Source organism: Augochlora pura, chromosome 3 (genome assembly GCF_028453695.1).
Source record: "Augochlora pura isolate Apur16 chromosome 3, APUR_v2.2.1, whole genome shotgun sequence".
Lineage (NCBI taxonomy): Eukaryota > Metazoa > Arthropoda > Insecta > Hymenoptera > Halictidae > Augochlora > Augochlora pura.
Window position 1 is genome coordinate 3,392,762 of NC_135774.1, and position 16,606 is coordinate 3,409,367.

At 52.5% G+C, this 16,606-nt stretch overlaps 1 protein-coding gene across 1 annotated transcript in view; it reads right to left on the reverse strand.

Moving 5' to 3' along the window:
- Positions 1 to 15,404, reverse strand: part of Soxn (SRY-box transcription factor soxNeuro) — a 401,703-nt gene extending 386,299 nt beyond the window's left edge. The window contains exon 1 of the transcript XR_013493717.1: positions 15,141 to 15,404. The gene's annotated coding sequence lies outside the window, so the exon portion shown is untranslated. The remainder of the gene's footprint in view (positions 1 to 15,140) is intronic.
- Between the last annotated feature and the right edge of the window lie 1,202 nt (positions 15,405 to 16,606).

A 16,606-nucleotide genomic window follows, 5' to 3' on the forward strand; every position in this document is an offset into this window, starting at 1 on the left:
AATATTTCATCCCACCCGATCGCGTTCATTCGATTCCCCGTCTACGACGATAACAACCCCCGCGTTATTCCGGGAACCGGACGCGGAAAGATCGAACGGCGACTTCCAGCGTCGCGGAAACAACTATGACCATTTCACCCTTATGGAACAATACCTATCTCGTACTCCTGTTTACCTATGCAAGACTTGTTTTAATACATTTATTTAATATTTTGAACTAAAATAATTACAACCTCTACCAATTTGGAATTCCTGAATGATTAAATAAGGAAAGATAAACGAACGAGGCGACTTCGCGAGGAATCAACGATTTCAGCAACGCGACGAACTTAAGGGATGGAAGTAGTCAGCGGAGGTCTGTTTGCCCTTCCTTCCGGGACGTTGCATCGATACTGTTTGCACTCGAGTCCTATTCGGCGGAGTTAACGTCCTCGTGGCCGAGGCGGAGCGATCAAGGTATCAGAAGCAGGGAGTGCAACGGCTCGGCGGCTCGCAACCGCTATGCGGAATAAAGCGGAGGGTTCGAGCAAGCAGGCACGGATCAGGGACGAGGGAACCTACCGCAATGCCAGAGGCCAACGCCTGACATAACCGCGAGTTCTGGAGGGGTTGGGAGAGAGAGAGAGAGCGAGAGAGAGAGAGAGTCAAGGGGTTGAGGGATCGGAAGCTCCGTGTAACCAAAGACCGGCTCGTCTGGCGTACACCTGTTGTTTCTGCTTGCCCCGGAGCAGGGCGGTTGCTCGTGTCGCTATCGAGATCAATTTAATGAAACACGGTTTTATTCCTGCCGAACCTTGTTCCTCCCTCTCTCTCCCCCGTCTCTCTCTCTCTCTCTTTCTTTCTCTATTCCTCTATCGCTCGCTCTCTCTCTCTCTCACTCTCTCTCGTCTATTCCTTTGCGACCGCTTTGCGCGCTGGGACACCTAACGAGGAGAATCTCTCTGGTCCTCCAATAATTAGCATTTAACAGCTAGGTGGCCACCGAGAAAGCGGGCTCTCGTCTCCTCGGCGCGGCCCGACAGAAAAGCTGCAGAGAAGGAGAGGCTCCCGGGGAAGAAAAAAAGAGGAGAGAAGGTCGAAGAAAAGGCGAACGGTAGGAAAAGCTGAAGAACGGGAGAAGAAAGAATCTGGAAGAAGGCGAAGAGCTCCGAGGACAGAAGTGGCCGTACAAGGCAGCAGCGCCACAAACAGTCCATAGAAACTCCCCGGCCGTAGAATGCGACTGCTTCCTCGTGCAGCTCGTGTTTAAGCGGACCGAGGCGGTGCGCGCGCGCGCGCGCTACCAAGCGAGCTAGCGAGCAAGAGAGAGAGAGAGAAAGAGAGAACACGCCCGCGCCTGTTATTTAAGCTTCGCATAATGGCAACTCTTTTATGCTCCTTGTGTCTTACATCTGAGACTGTGTCGCTCCAGAGGGCGCATTCATTCCCGTGAATGCGGTGCACGGGCCCCACAATGGCCTTCTCCGCCCCGCCTGCAGCAGCCGGAGCTGCACGCGCTCAAAGTGCACCCACTCTAAGGATGCGCGACGCGGTCGCCTTAGTTTACAGCCTTAGGACAACCGGCGCGCCTCCTACCCGCCTCTCCCTATCTCTATCCGCGAGCCTCTAGCAACTCTCTCTCTTTTCTCCGACGCCGTCTTCACGCTACTCTTTCAACCGGCTTCCGGTTTGATAGTTAATTTACGCCCGCGTCAGCCTACTTCGCGGCAACTCTCGCCCGAGATGCGCTAACCTGTTAATCCGGACGAGTAACGCGACGTAGACGCCGGCAACGTTTCTTCGCGATTTTTGTTCGGACTCTGGTGAAGCCTTTCGCGTGTTGTTTGATTGAGGTTCGAGGGATGGTCCTGAAATTTATGGGGTTGATTCTATGGGAAATTAGGGTAAGAACATGCCTGATACGATGTTTTCATACGAGGCTTACCTTCCGAGGAAATTAAGTGCGAATGTGGTCAGTGCTCGGTAAGTAGAAACGGACTGCCATGCACAGACAGCGCAGATGCTGCGACTTTTCAGACGCGGTTCTTTCGAAAATATAGCCCGATGTGGAAGAAACTTATTCTACATTGTCGATGAAGTTTGACATGTAGAATCATCCCTTTATATTTATCTTTTTATTTCTATTGTATTTATTGAATAAATAATTAAATAAAGAACGAAAGTATTCACACCGTTTATAAGATGCACAAATAAAATCCCCTGAAATTACTTCTATCGTAAATAATTACAGATAATTATAAATTTTTAGAAAAATCCACCAACTAATTCTCTTGATCATGTACGAGTTACAAATCTACTTAAGGATCAAGCGAAACCTGTTTCTATTATCTCGAACACGAGCAACATCGACCACCGGGAATCGGTTCGTCGGCTCGCCGGCAATTAGAAATCGGGCGCAGGCCCGTCCCGGTCGAAATAATTTCGTCGGAGGGCTTTTTATTGTTCGAGGAGGAGGGCGGGGGAGAGGGCAGTCAATAGGAGAAAAGCTCGATCCGCAAACTTTTGTGTCGCCGGGTTCCGCGGGTGGCGACCTTCCGGGCGGAGGGAGCAGGGCTCCGGGACGACTTTCGAGGCCGGTTTATCGTCGAACGATCGTTCCTCCGAATAATCGCGAACGTGCCTAACGATCGTGGCCGGGGGGGGGGGGGGGCCGGGTTCGTGCACACGAGGCACGCCACCTTGCGATCGGTCACAAAACAGCGACACAATAACCGGGCCGCAACAATGCCGCGCGACAATGCAGCGCCACCAACACACCGCCGGCCCGAATCTATTGTCTGTACTTCTCTTGTTCTCCTTTCATCCCCTGCACTTCCACGACGAGCCGCAAAGAACGAGGGAGAGACCCGGCGAGAGAGAATCGAGCTGCCGCCGCCGAGCCGCGCCGAGCCGCGCCGAGCCGCGCCGCGCGGCCAAGCCGAGCCGAGCCGAGCGACGGAGACCGCGCGCGTCAGAGAACGCTATCCGCGGATCTCGCGACCTCGCCGACGCGACTTTGTCTAATTGCCCTGACTCGATTAGGCCGACCCACCGACCGATTTCCTGCTCGTGACTACCAAGCGACCCTGATCGTCCGATCCGAAACCCTATCCGTCAATCTTGTCCTTTAATGAAAGAGATTTTTAATTAAGAAAAAGATAGAGCTATGAACTGCAAGCTCGCCGAAAGCTTCAAAGGAAAGTGCAACCGTTTTAATCCTACCTTGATTAGGGCATCGGCGTAAATTAATACTGCTAACACATACTTTACCACTGTATTCGTTATAATTATATTGTTGAGTTCGTGGATGCGAAATAAATTCCATAAGGACAGAAAGTGGAGAAAGAGAGAGAGAGAGAGTGATCCCCGCGGAAGGTATCCGCGATTCTCCTCCGGAATAAAAAATGCAACTATTAGTGGGGGTTGGGGGCTGGTTGAAGAAGAAGATCGACTACTTTGCGAGGACCGGCCGAAAGAATACGAAGTACCAAACGAGGAGTACCTTCACGCAGGAAGATGGATGAGAGAAGGAAAAAGAGAGAGGGACGGCAAGGGCGAGTGTGCGGAGAGTGCAGAGAGAGAGAGAGAGAGAAAGAAGGAGCTAAATAGAGAGTGAGAAAGAGAGAGGGAGAGGAAGCGAGAGAGAGAGAGAGAGAGAGAGAGAGAGAGAGAGGGAGAGAGAATCGGCCGCCCCACTCATCCTCCCGTCCGTCTCATTGTGTCGGACGATTGTCTTAGAATAATGGCGGAGACTCACAATAGTGACTACAATGCTTGCTCGTCTAACAATGCGGTGACGTCACGCAGCGTCGTGTACGTGAATGTACCGGCACGGGCGCCCCGACGTCGTGTGCGTCGTCTCTTCAGAGTTCCTCTTTCTCCCTCCCTCCCCTTCCCTCCTCTTTCTTCGTGGCTCCTGCCATCTTTCTCGCCCTCGTAACCCCTCCCGATTCTCTCTACACCTCTCTCTCACTCCCTCCTGCGCCTCTCTATCGCGCCCTTTTCCCTCTTCTGTCGCGATTCTTCGTTTCGTTATTCGCGGCCCGATCACCCACTTACGCTCGAGTGGGGTTCAATTGGCACTAGGTTCCGAGATTGCACGCGTTGGATACGATTAACGGCGCTCCCATCAGCCGTAGACCCGCTGAATAATACCACCGTTCAGTTACGAGACATTAGCCCGGCTCTTGGCTAATGAAAAATTTAACGCAGGACACATCCGATTTCCCGTAATCGGTCACCTGTACGTAATCCTACAGTCTCCCTGCGCTGCAGCCTAGGACTCGAATCGCTGGTCTCGTAATTGCTGGAGTTCCTCGTTTATTCGGACTAATTAAGAAATTATCGGCACGCGGATAATAAGATGGTTAGTTCGTTAATCACAGTGCTAGAATAAATCCTTGGACTTTTATATAATATATTCCATGATTCAATGTTCCATGGAGACGTGGGGTTAATTGATATCTTTATAGTATTAGTGACTCCGTTGAAACTAATAATTTTCTAAATTAAATCTTTGCCGATATGTACATGTGTAATTAAGAATTTCGATAATGATTATGATCATTACAGTGAACACAAAATTCCTTGAATCTATCAACAGTCTCCTTGGCACCGAATCTGTCCAAAATAGAAAAGAATATAACCCTGTCGAGAAGGAAATAATCTGAACGATTATCGATATGAATTATCGATAATGGAAAATCTGTCGCTAGATCGTCGAACACCGTGTTCATCCCAAGAAACCAGCTGGTTCCCTGTCTCCGTTACATCGATCAACTTTGACTTTCATAGCTCGCGTGCATAGCCCTCTCCCTCCGCCGCCCTTTCGGGCACACCCCTGCGTGACTGCGGGATTCGGTTAAGTCATCCCCGGGGATGACTTCGAAACCCCGGCTCGCCTCCCTTCCCATTGTGACACGACAGGGCGTCGGTCAGCGGGGTTATTAAGCGAAACGATAAGTGCCATTACAAAGGATGCGCTTCGATCCTCCGCGAACCACCCCCTTGCGGAAAAATATATGGAACGCTAACCTGTTAACCCTTCGTGTAGCCTCTGGTACGCGTGTCACGGGAATCCCCTCCAACAAAGTAATAGGAACTATCGTATCATCGAATTTTATTTATTTCCGTCTTTCATTACTACACTGTGAATTTACATGCAAAGTAAAAATGATCTGTACATGTTACAAAATTCAAGAATCATTTAGGGAACTTCTTCCTTTGTTCAATAATCATAGCAGGTTGAAAACAATGTATCGATACTGTTTATTACGTTTACTCTTTCCTTTGTTTAAAATAACAGACACCCATTGTTCCCACAAACGCATAAAATCCGCGGTCTAATTATTATCGATAAATGCCCGGTGGATAATTTTATTCCTGAAATTCGTCTGTATTCAGCTGGATTAAAGCATTTACGGGAAAATGCGTTGAATAATATTGTTACTCGGAACAAACATTATAATAAAAATCGCTAAATATTTGAATAAATGTATCGCTGTTACTTTTACAAAGCGATACAAAATAATTGTATCTATAGCCTCGTAAAAACCTAGCGTTAAATATTGACCTCTATTCGCAAATCAGCAAAAAGATTGTTCGTTTTTAACAGCACTTTCGCCGCACTCTAACTTCATTTCATCCTCTGGCGTGTCCCCGACAATGCGGCGACGTTGAAGACGACGATCGGTTGTTAAGGAGTAATGTTAAAATCAATCCACGGGCAGGTGATAGATCAGAAATTGCCTAATTCCCGTCGCGAAAGGATCGAAGCAGGCGAGGTTGGTCTTTTCATCGTCACGGGGGTGCCGGAACGCGAAAGAAACGACCGCGGGTTCCCAGCCGGACGGAGGAGGCTATCGCGGAGATAAGAATGCGCGTCGGCGCGACTCGCGAGCGTGAATGCGGCCGGCTGTTAATTAATACCGGCATTCAGGTGGCATTAAATTGCGGGAATTGTGTGCGCGCGGGCTCGGCTCGGCGCAAACGCCGCCGGCTCGTCCAAAGGCCAGGTGCACAGTGAAAAGGCTCTTATTAGCGAGCGGCGCTGGCGCATCTGATACACCGTCGAATCGAAAGAACCCGGCGGAGATATCCTGCTCGGATCCGGCAGGATCTCGCCAAGACGGAGAAAGGACGTCTGGGCGAGCGAGGCGTGGGTGGGCTCTCCTCAGACGAGATTGCGAGACGCTGCACGCGCCGCGATTTAAATACCCTTTGCCGGGCTCTCCGCTCTCGGGGTGGGCGGCCTACGCACCGTCGCGAGCGCATCCAGCTTCGCGTGCATCCCCCGGCAAATCGAAACCGCGATTCGAATTCCTCGAGCGTTCTCTAATCAATTCGCTTAATTCCTCGGAGACTCGGAGACGACGACGTCGTCGTCGCCTCGGCGAGCCCAACTTTCTCCGGTGGCTGTTTGCTCGCCGCCCTCGCGAGCAAGGGCCGCGAGCAAGGGCCGAGGGACAGAATAAATAAACCGTTCGGGGGGAAAAACTCGCCCCGTCTCCCCTTACGAGGTCCATCCATCGGCGAACGAGAAACGATCGGTGACGTACAAAGCGATCTTGCGCGCAGCGGGAGTAACGACGATAGCACAAAGATTTCGCGAAAGGGGTGGAAGGGTGAGCTGCCGCGGCGTGGCGTGGCGGGGTACACGGGGGGGGGAGGGGTCGGGTGGCGGAGGGCGGAGGTGGGGGGAGGAGAGAAAGAGATAAAGGGAACCCAGAAAGACAGGGGTACATTGTGCCGGGCCGCTTGATACTTTATTCCGTATAAAAGGAACGACGGAACAATGGCGGGAACGCGGAAGAATGGAATGAAATGGGACCGAGGGAGATGGATCGGGAGAAAGGGTGGGACGGAGAGAGACGGAGCGGCCTGGGGAGGAAAGAGAAAGGGAGAAGCGCTCGCGCGCTCGCGCCAGTGTGAAGACTCATCACTCTGTAAACAATGCGCGAAGCGAGAGTGACTCAAAGAGTGGCGGGATCCTCAGAGTCCTTCCCTCGGCGAGGAGAGGGGGCGGGGGGACGGCGGCACCAGGCATCGGATAGTCCGTCCGCGCTTTCATTTGTCTCGCGTTTCGACTTTCTTGATCATCGACGGCTTTCTTCGTGCCCGGCGCTTTGAGGTCTCGGCGTCAAAATTAAGAGTCCAGACCGAATCGAACCGAAGGGGGACAGCTCCGCGTTTCAGCCGCGATCGATTCGGGATCGTTCAGACGGTGATTTAGACGGTGATTCGAACGGTGATTCAGACGGTGATTTACAGTGAGAACGACGGCTAGACTCGGTCTGGAGACGAGCGAGCCTGTAGATGAAACTTCAATTTAGAGCTACATTTTTCTGCGCGGTAAATGCACCGCTGCACAGCTCCGTTCTACTTTCGACGAAACACTTTCCATTCGAACTGCGATAGAGCGGTAAGAAAAAATCGTACACCGGGTTTCGATGGGTCGTTTTAAAGAGGAGATTTTACCCTTTAAATTTAGGGTAGTCGCGACTTCTAAAAAAATTTTTTAATCCTTCCACAGCTGTTCGAATTTCAGAATCCTCAAGACTGAAGTATCTTCATATTCGCGCCAGTTACGCGACGTGAAAAATTCTGAAAGAAAAATAACCTTCGGCGTGTAAAAGTGCAATTCTTGTCCTTTAAAACAAGCCTAGATAGATCGTGCTCCGATTTTTTTTCACAGAGTTACAACAGTTCGATCGTCCACCGTGTTCATATAATTCACAATGCAGCACCGTTCATTATTCTCGCTATTGAATTCTTTCATATAAATCCGGGTTTTCCGACAAAAATGTACCGGTAAAAAAATCTCCGTCCGTAACGGGATGAACCGTAGGATACGCGCTCGCCGGGGTGAACGTGTCCGAAAAATCGCGCGGCCGTTGTGCGAGGGTATTCGTCAAAGAAAAGGCGATCGGTGTTCCGTGTTTCGCAGTGACGAGGCGATCAAAAGGCGGCGAGGGAAGGATCGTCGCGGAAACGGAAGATTGCTGGCGGACCAGGAGAAGAGAGGCCACGGGTGCCGTGGATCGTGCAGAATTCGAGGGCCGACGTCGACGTCGACGCCGCCGCCGCCGCCAACGACGTCGGCCGTCGTCGTGGTGGTGGTTGTTAGGCGGAGGGCTGACAAAGCTATCGGCCGGGCGGGGGCCGCGGTATTGTTGGACGAAGATAGGATTCCTTTGACTGTCCGGGACTGTGCGAAACCGTCCAGGAGCGGCGGAGGGCTCCGGGAGGAGGGCGGCAGCGGCGGGGAGGGGGGAGAGGGGGCGAACCGAGAGCCGGGAGAGCCCGCTTTACATAACGCGTTATCCACCGCGACGACGCGGCGGACGCCGAGAACCGCACCTCGAGAAAGAATCGTTTGATGTCGAAGGATTCATCGCGACGGTGCTTCACCGGCGAGAGAAAGGAGCCGAGGGACGGTGGAGGGCCGACGGAGGAGGGGGGGGGAGGGGGGAGAGAAAATTAATTTCAGCCGGCGAACAGAGAGGGAACGGGGAGCATCGGCGCTGCTCGAACGCTTCGGAATAGCCGGCGCGAGCCGCGGGAAACCTTTCGACTGGCCGAGAACCGAGATCGAACCCGACGATCGATCCCCGCGCTGTCCCGCTTCGGGACGCGGTCTCATCCGTCGCGATCGGCTATGGGTAAATTGATATCACCCCCTTGATATTCGTTCGACTCTCTAAAATTCCACCGACACAACACGGGAATCCCACCCGCGAGCTCTTAATCCCGGAATCTACCTCTTGCGGTCTACCTGGTTATTGCGGCTTTCCGCGAAGTACGCAGCTGCTTTTGATGAATGGGCGACGTATCGTCGATTTTGAACAATTTTCCTGCTGACCTGGAAAAACTTACGTCACCGATATGCGTAGAGTTAAAATAGCAGAAAAATCGAGATTATTTAAAAACAACGATGCACTTTTTCATCTCGTTAAAATTATTCCCTTCTATTTAATTTGCGCTTCTAACGATACTATGGAAAGACAATAGCAACGATCAGACGATCCAATTTTAATTGTAGAATTGTTAGTTCTCGCTTTTAATTCGATCGATGTACATTCGTCACGTAGATCGTTTAGGAACCGGCGATCCCATGTTAATGGAGGAGCCCGAGGACAAGCTGGCGGATGACAAAGGTCTCGAGAACAGGTGAAAAGGATTGAAGCGCCGGTGCTAGGGGTGGGGGGGGAGAACACCGCGGAGCCGGCGTAAGTCCCATAAAAGGAGAACCAGACGAGCCAAAGCGAGACCAGCCGCAGAGAAACGGAGACAGGAGAGGGACGAAGGGAAAGAAAGACGCGGGGGGGGGGGGGATGAGGGTTGAAAATATTTAGACATCCGCGAAGGGATGAATAAGACTAAATTGTATCCACAATGCTGTCTCAGAGGCAGACGCGCTCTGAATAGCCTTAATAAACTCGCTGAATCCTCGGAAATATTTCCAAGCCGGAGGAGTACCGAATGCGGCGAAAACTCTTCTCTGCCTCCCACACCCCCGTCTTCCACCGCCGGCTTCGCGTTCTTCTCGTTTCAGCAAAGCAACCCGCCGCCCCAACCCCCCCCCCTTACGAGCGACGAACACCATCCCCGCTGCCCGTCTTTATCGTCTACGTATCCGCGAGACGCGAACGTGACGCGCCCCCCCCCCCCCCTCGTCCCCCTTGGAAATTTCTTGGGAGACCTGCGGAAAAGCCGCGCTGACACAAATTTCCGCGTTTTTGACACCTGCGAGGATTTTACGGCTCGCACCTGTGCTCGCTGGAATTAATTGGAAACGGTGGATTAGATTTTATTCCTTGCATCTACTGTACCACGATTTCTTCCTCACAAACTATATGTTAATAAGGCATTGATATTATGGGAATTTCTAGACTTAAAATTCGCCACTTGTCGCGTAAATGATTCAACAGAATACTATTTAATAATATTAGAATAAAGCGATTTTTATTGCGCGTGCTTTATGTATCATTTGTCCAAGGGGCAGCCCCATCCCCCGCCGAGACGGAAATTTCGCCGGAGCGGCGTGCTCCCAATAAGATCGAGAAAAATTAGGGACACGGTTCCACCATCTCGAAACAACGGACCCACCTTTTGTTAGGGTCGCGTCGAAGCGCGCCGGAAGCGCGGCGCGGTGAGCATCGCGGTCTCCCATCGGTCTGCATAATGCGTAGATTTGCCACCCGCCGCGACACACTTTTCCCCCGCATTAGGGAAAGAGCATTCGCTCGTTTGCTCCGCGGAAAACGATTTGTACGAAACTCGGAAAAAGCGCTCGCTCTCGAGGCCTGTCGATTTTCGAGGGCCTCCCAAGTGCCCGCGACGACGTCAAACAAACCTCTCTCTCTCTCTCTCTCTTTCTCTCTCGGTTACCGTCGTCTTTTGCGTGTTAATTCCTACTAGTTAACCCACTTGCACCGCTACGAACAACTATACCTAATGATCCCGCCGTCATTCGTTTTCAACTGAACCAACGTCAATGTAATCGGCTATTTGGAGAGTGACATTATGTTTCACACAGCGTAATATTATTACAAAAATCGAACGAGGTATAAATGAATCCAGTTTTGTATAGCAGCTTCATCAACGTAACAATTAACTATAGTATACTTAAGGGAGGATCAGATACCGTCCACAGTATTTTAAACATATATTTTTCTTTTACAAATTTTTGATATTTTATTTTTGCTGGCAAAATAATATTTCTAGCACCTTTTGTCACGTGGATCAGAATTGATCATCCCTTAAGAACCGAGTCTGTTAAATCACGAAGGACCATAGTGCAGGAAGGAATCCAGAGGTCCATGGTGCACGATGTCCGCCTTGAATCACCCGGAGGAATGATCCCGTATGGACGAGCATGGCATTCGATGACGCGGGGGCCGAAAGGATCCACAGAGAAAGCACGGTGGACCGTGAAAATGGAACGTTCGCGACTCGACGCGGAACAGGAGGAACGCGGAACGTCGAAGGGCGGAGGACAAGGGGGGGCGTCGAGGGTAAAAGTAGGAGGACGCGGCGGGGAGAGGCTCGGGTGGCGGCGAGGCGGGCAGAAGCGGATTCACGATTTCGCATGAATCGCTAGTTACTGAATAAAGTCCTTTCGGCCGGGTTGGCCGGAGCCTGGCGCGGTGGCTGACTTTACTTTATTATATGTATATTCGCTGCAGCCTCGGATGGAAGAGGGTTTTCGCGGAGTTGAAGGGACCGTCGGGAGGGCGGCTGCGGGGGGAGGGGGGATGCACAGGGGGGGGGGGGGGGGGGGGCGGGGGGGCGGGCGGGGGGATGGTCGACGGGGAGGCGGTGGGCGGAGGTAGTCATTCAACCGTGCGGTTCTATGAAATCAAAGGCCACATTGTCACCGGAATTACCTCCATTCGGAAACGACGTATTCAGGCTAGCAGGCGCACGTGGAATTAACCCTATTTGTTTGCCGCCTTCGAGTCGCGTGTAACGAAGCCACGATTTATTCGCGTGTGCTCGCGTGTGCACGCGCGAGAACGTTGAACGGGTGAGCGCGAGCATCGCCGCCGCCGCCGCGACCTCGCCTTCGCCGAGGGACAACCGCCGCCGCCGTGTGTATCCCCGTGGATGAGGATTCAGGAATCGATAGGACGACGCCGGGTGGCGAGGCCAGAAGGAAAAGGAGTTTGTTCACCGGCAAGAATCCTGAATCGCGGCTAATGAGTCGTTACCAGTCGTTCGTTCAGCGCGCACGTTCAGCTCGTGAATAAAATACGCGCGCGCGCGCCCGCGTCGAACGGGACGGGGACGCGACGTGACGCCCGAGCTACGTCGACGACGGCTACGGCGACGATTAAGCGACGTTACGTCGTTATCGGAGATAACTCGCCCGCTGACACTGTTGCGTGGAAATCGGGGACACGATCGGCTCTTCCATGCGATTCGCAGTAGAAATTCTTGAGAACTTTGGTGCCAGATCAACTTTGCACCCGCACCGAATTGATCGAGTCTTCTTCACTTTGTTTCGTATCTAGTCATGCCTAAATTTCTCTACAGCTCGCAATCGGTATAATTTTTAAATCGGTGCAAGACTGTTTCCAAAATCTTCCTCTACTATAAAATCTTCAAAATTCTAATACGAGTTTGAATAGCGCAATTATCATTCCGTTAATGTTTGATCATTTCCTAAAGTAGACAAGCTAATATAAGACAAGAATTTCATCGGAAGAGAAATGAAAAGACGCGCGTAATTTTTACGACTAGAATCCGCAACGACAAGGTAACACGACGGTCGAAGAGGTGACGATCCTCTGAAAGCGACGGAGTTGGACGGCATTCAGAAATGTTCTAGCGGCCTAATCGATGGTTGTCCGCCGCCTGACGTATGTATATTCCGCTCGGCGATTTTATTTCGGCCGTGATCGGCGCCTGAATGGAAAACGCGGGGACATATATCGTTTTTCCGATGGAAAGGCGCCAGTCGAATCCCATTGATTAATTTGATCGACGATCCGTCAACGCGGTAGTTTGCCAATAGGGTTATTATAGGCTATCGCGCGTCGTCGAGCCTGTCAGCTGTTGGCGTTACGGTTAAACCCGGCCGAAATTTCACGCCTGCAGATGACACCGCCTAATTCACCGGCTATATATATCCCGCCGCGGTATCGGTTTAGAGAGATTCGACCGCCGTAGTCCTGCGCCTCGGCAGAAGCGGGAGCCGAAAAGGCGAGGGGCGGGGAGGCAGGTGTAAATTATAATTATTTCGGTAACATCTGCCACGAGAGCCGGCCACCCGGATCTCACGGGCGTTCGGGAATCGAGCGAGTCGAATCGCCGATTAGTTCCCGCGCGAACCGGCCCCCGAGGAAATTAATTAACGGGGTGAATCGACCGCGAGTTTTCGGGAGCGGGCTCACGGAAATTCGGACCCGGCACGGGTACTCCGGAGGAAACAATGAGAAAAGGGCTGCGCAACGATGCAACCAGCCACGTGCCGCACGCTCACAGGTGGCTGCAGGACGTGCACGCACGCTCCTGGCGAAGGAGCCCGCAGGGGGAAGCGTGCCGCATTATCCCGGGAGCTTTCAGGGGGGACTCGGTGCCTTGCGACCGCATCGAGAACCACCCCCGAAACCGCCGCCGCGCCGCCGTTCGTTCCAACAATGCTCTGCTTTAATACACCTCCGCCGGCGAGATGGACGATGGACCGGCGGTGGTCGAAGAGGGTGGAACGCGTTCGACGTGCGTCGCGCGAACAAAAGTCGCCAGCCGGAGGAAAACCGGGGAAACGAAGACGGAGAGCATTTAATCGAACAAGGCGTGAGAGGTTCGAAGATGAAGAGCAACAGAGAGGGAGGAGGGCTGACAACGATGGAGGATTCGACGGAAAGAGAAAAAGAGAGAGAGAGAGAGAGGGAGGGAGGGCTAGAATATAAGGGCAGAGGAGCGTGCAAAAAGCGCACGCAAAGAAAAACAAATGAACGCTGCCTAGCCGAAACAATTGAAGCCTGCGTGGAATAGGGGTTGCTGGCCTTTTATGTTGCCCACCCTCCTCGCTCACCACCCCCGACCAACCACCGCCACCTTCCCCTCTGTGCCTAACCCGCAGCTATACCCGACGCCACCTCCATCGCCTGCTCTCTTCTTCCGTCAACCCCCTACCCCCATTTTTATTTCTCCCCCGCTTTTTGGCCCTCGCTAACCACCCACCCCTCCCCCCTCCCCCCTACCATCGGCGGCGCCCTCCGACGGGACTCCGACGAGGATATTCGAGCGATCGTTCTGATGAGGCCTTTATGCGATTCGCGGGAGCCTTTCAGCCGCGCACGCCTCGGATAAGAATTTCAATTTCTCTCTAGCGGCGCGCGATCGTATCGGCTCGCCGCTTATGCATCGCTGATCGCTTCCTCGTTCGTTTCCCACCCTCTACGCCCCTCCACCCCGCTCTGCCAACCCTAGCGCCGGCAGCAGGACCTCTTCGTTTATTTCTGCCTTCTGTTTCCCCCTCCCCCTGCTCCTCTGCCCGATTCTTTTTTTCTTCTCTCTCTTTTTTTTTTTTAACGGCCCCACCAAGTGGTTCGCAACGAAGTCACGGGACTCGCGGATCGAGAGCTTTCCACGGTCCCCCGATGATCGGAAACAATGAGTCCGTGGGTTTTACCTGCCCGCCCCCATCGCCCCCCTCCCCCCCGTGCCTCGCGGACCCTCCATCGATCAATCGGAGCAACGACACGTGCGTTTTTTAACGTCCCCGGGTCCAAGAGCCGCTTTTGTTCCGCGGATTTACCGTTTCGCTTTCGTAGGAGCGCGGAGGTTCGACGCACGCCGGTCCCGATGGAAACGCAGTTCGCCGATCGCGAAATGAAAAAAAAGGAGAGAAGAGAGACCCGCGCGCAGGCAAACGCGCGCGGCCTACCGATAAGACGAGCGCAAATATACCGTTTCTCGCGGTTTTATCTAATCTGGATCGCGAGCCGCGCCGCGATCGACGCCAGCGGCGTAAACAGACGACCCGCCCACGCGCGCTGGAATTATGCACAACGCTGGACCTTCGGGCGCGTCTTAGACGGGAGATTCTAATTCGAGAGCAGGCAGCCGGCCGGATTACTCCGAAATCCGCTTGTGTCGCGGCGATAAATTCTCTTGGATGTTCAGCGGTGCGCGTTGAATGCGCCAAGGCCCGCAAGAAACAAAGATAAATTGATCGCGTTAACCTTGGAGACGAGGCGCAGCCGAGCCTCCGGTATCCGAACCTCTGCATTATCTACCGCTCCGTGGCGACTCTATCTGAACGAGTCGGTTCGATTAAATTCAATGCTGCGCCTCAATAACTCCGTTTTATCCGAACACTCGTGTTTCCCATATTTGTTCAGATAAACGAGCGTCTGGCACCGTTGACTTTTACCTGGAAATAATTGCAAAGGAACCAGGATAACGCAGGAGATTTTAAGCACGGTGTTAACACCGTTTTCGCGTTCTCTTTGCCAGTGAAAATTATAAAATATTAAAATTCTGCAACGTTGCCAAACTATAGATATCTATCGTTGCCAGTGCAAAACCAGTGTTGTGCAACATTGTCTAAGACGTTGTTCTTTCGGCACGGATCGCTGCGAGCGCAGAAAGGATGCGGGGGAAACGTTGCAGGCAGACGGCAAGGTGCGGAAAGAAGAATTTGAACTTACCGCGGCCGGTCGCAGGCCGATCGCCACGCAGCAACATAAATCGAATCCCAGGGGGGAGGGCCTGGATCGAGGCACGGCACTTTAACCGACCACTCAGTCAAAGCCAAACGTCATGGCAATCCGCGGGCACTACATCGAGCCGCGTCGACGCGTGTCACTCGTCGAGGGAAAATTTCAAAACCGAAATTCCGAGCATTGTCCTCGCGTCAGCGGCGTCGTCACTCGCACGCGCGGCGACGATTTCCTCGATCGAATAACGGCGGATAGATTGTCGCGGCGACGATCCACGGGGCGGAGGGGGGGGGGGGGGGCAGGGGGGGACGGGGGTACGCGGGAACATCGAAGAACAACGGCCGCGAATCCGAAACACTATCGAGAAACGAACACCGGACACGCGATTTCCGAAAGCACCGGATCGAGACGCGAGCTCGATCTACGCGATCGAGGATCGACGTCGCCGAGTCCCGCCAATTTTCACGGCAGACACCTTGCCCGGGAGGATGCATGATCCAGCAGGCTTCCCATCGGGATGTCAGTCCATTTTGGAATTGTTTTCTCTCTCTCTCTCTCTCTCTCTGAGGGGAGAGAGCGTGGTTATCACGACGACACTTGTCACTTCAGGAAACGCGCGGCACTTTGTTGCACTCCGGTACATCCAAACTGTAGAATTGCTGAAGGGCACACTACGATGAAGCGCAGCGTCGACGATCGTCGATCGATGCTGGTTTATTGTCACCGATAGATCGCGGGAAAGCAAGCACTAACTGTTACGGGGAGAGAAAGGAACGGCCGCACGCGCGCTGTTCACCGTGTCGCGCGCCGCATGGAACTGATCGCTGGCTCCGCGGCCGTTGCGATCCCCACCGCGCGCTGTGCAGCCCCACTACCACCCCCGATCTGTTAACGCGCCGCGATTCAGGTACGCTATGGCCAGAGCAAATGGTTAAACAAGTGGGAAATCGTCCGCCTAGGATCCATGACAACCCCTTGACACCCTTACCTCCCTTTTTTCGTTTCACCCTCGATCTTTAATCTCCGATCGAGTTACATTTGTCTACCCTCTGTGTACATTTTTCTACCCTCTTTGTCGTCCTTTTTCAGCATCTGCTCGAGCACGAATCCCTGAGAAAAATTCGATCTTGCATTCCCTTGAAGCATAGAGATTCGATAGTATTTTAGGATAACTTTACGTCCGTGTCCTTCGAGTTAAGAAAATAATGCGATACAACTTGCTCAGTTTATTAAGAGAGGAAATGCATTTTTATTCGACTTCTGTACATTGCGATGGAAGTAGGCAATTTTTATATTGCGTCAATATCAACCGAATCGTTTCTAAAATTTTCTGTATACTAAGCGATGAAAGAGAGCTACACGAAATCTATACGAACTATAAGTAGAATAATTCTGTCTGGATCAGACGCAGCCACCCCCAAGCAAAATCCTCGTTAATAGCGTTATTAAAAGCG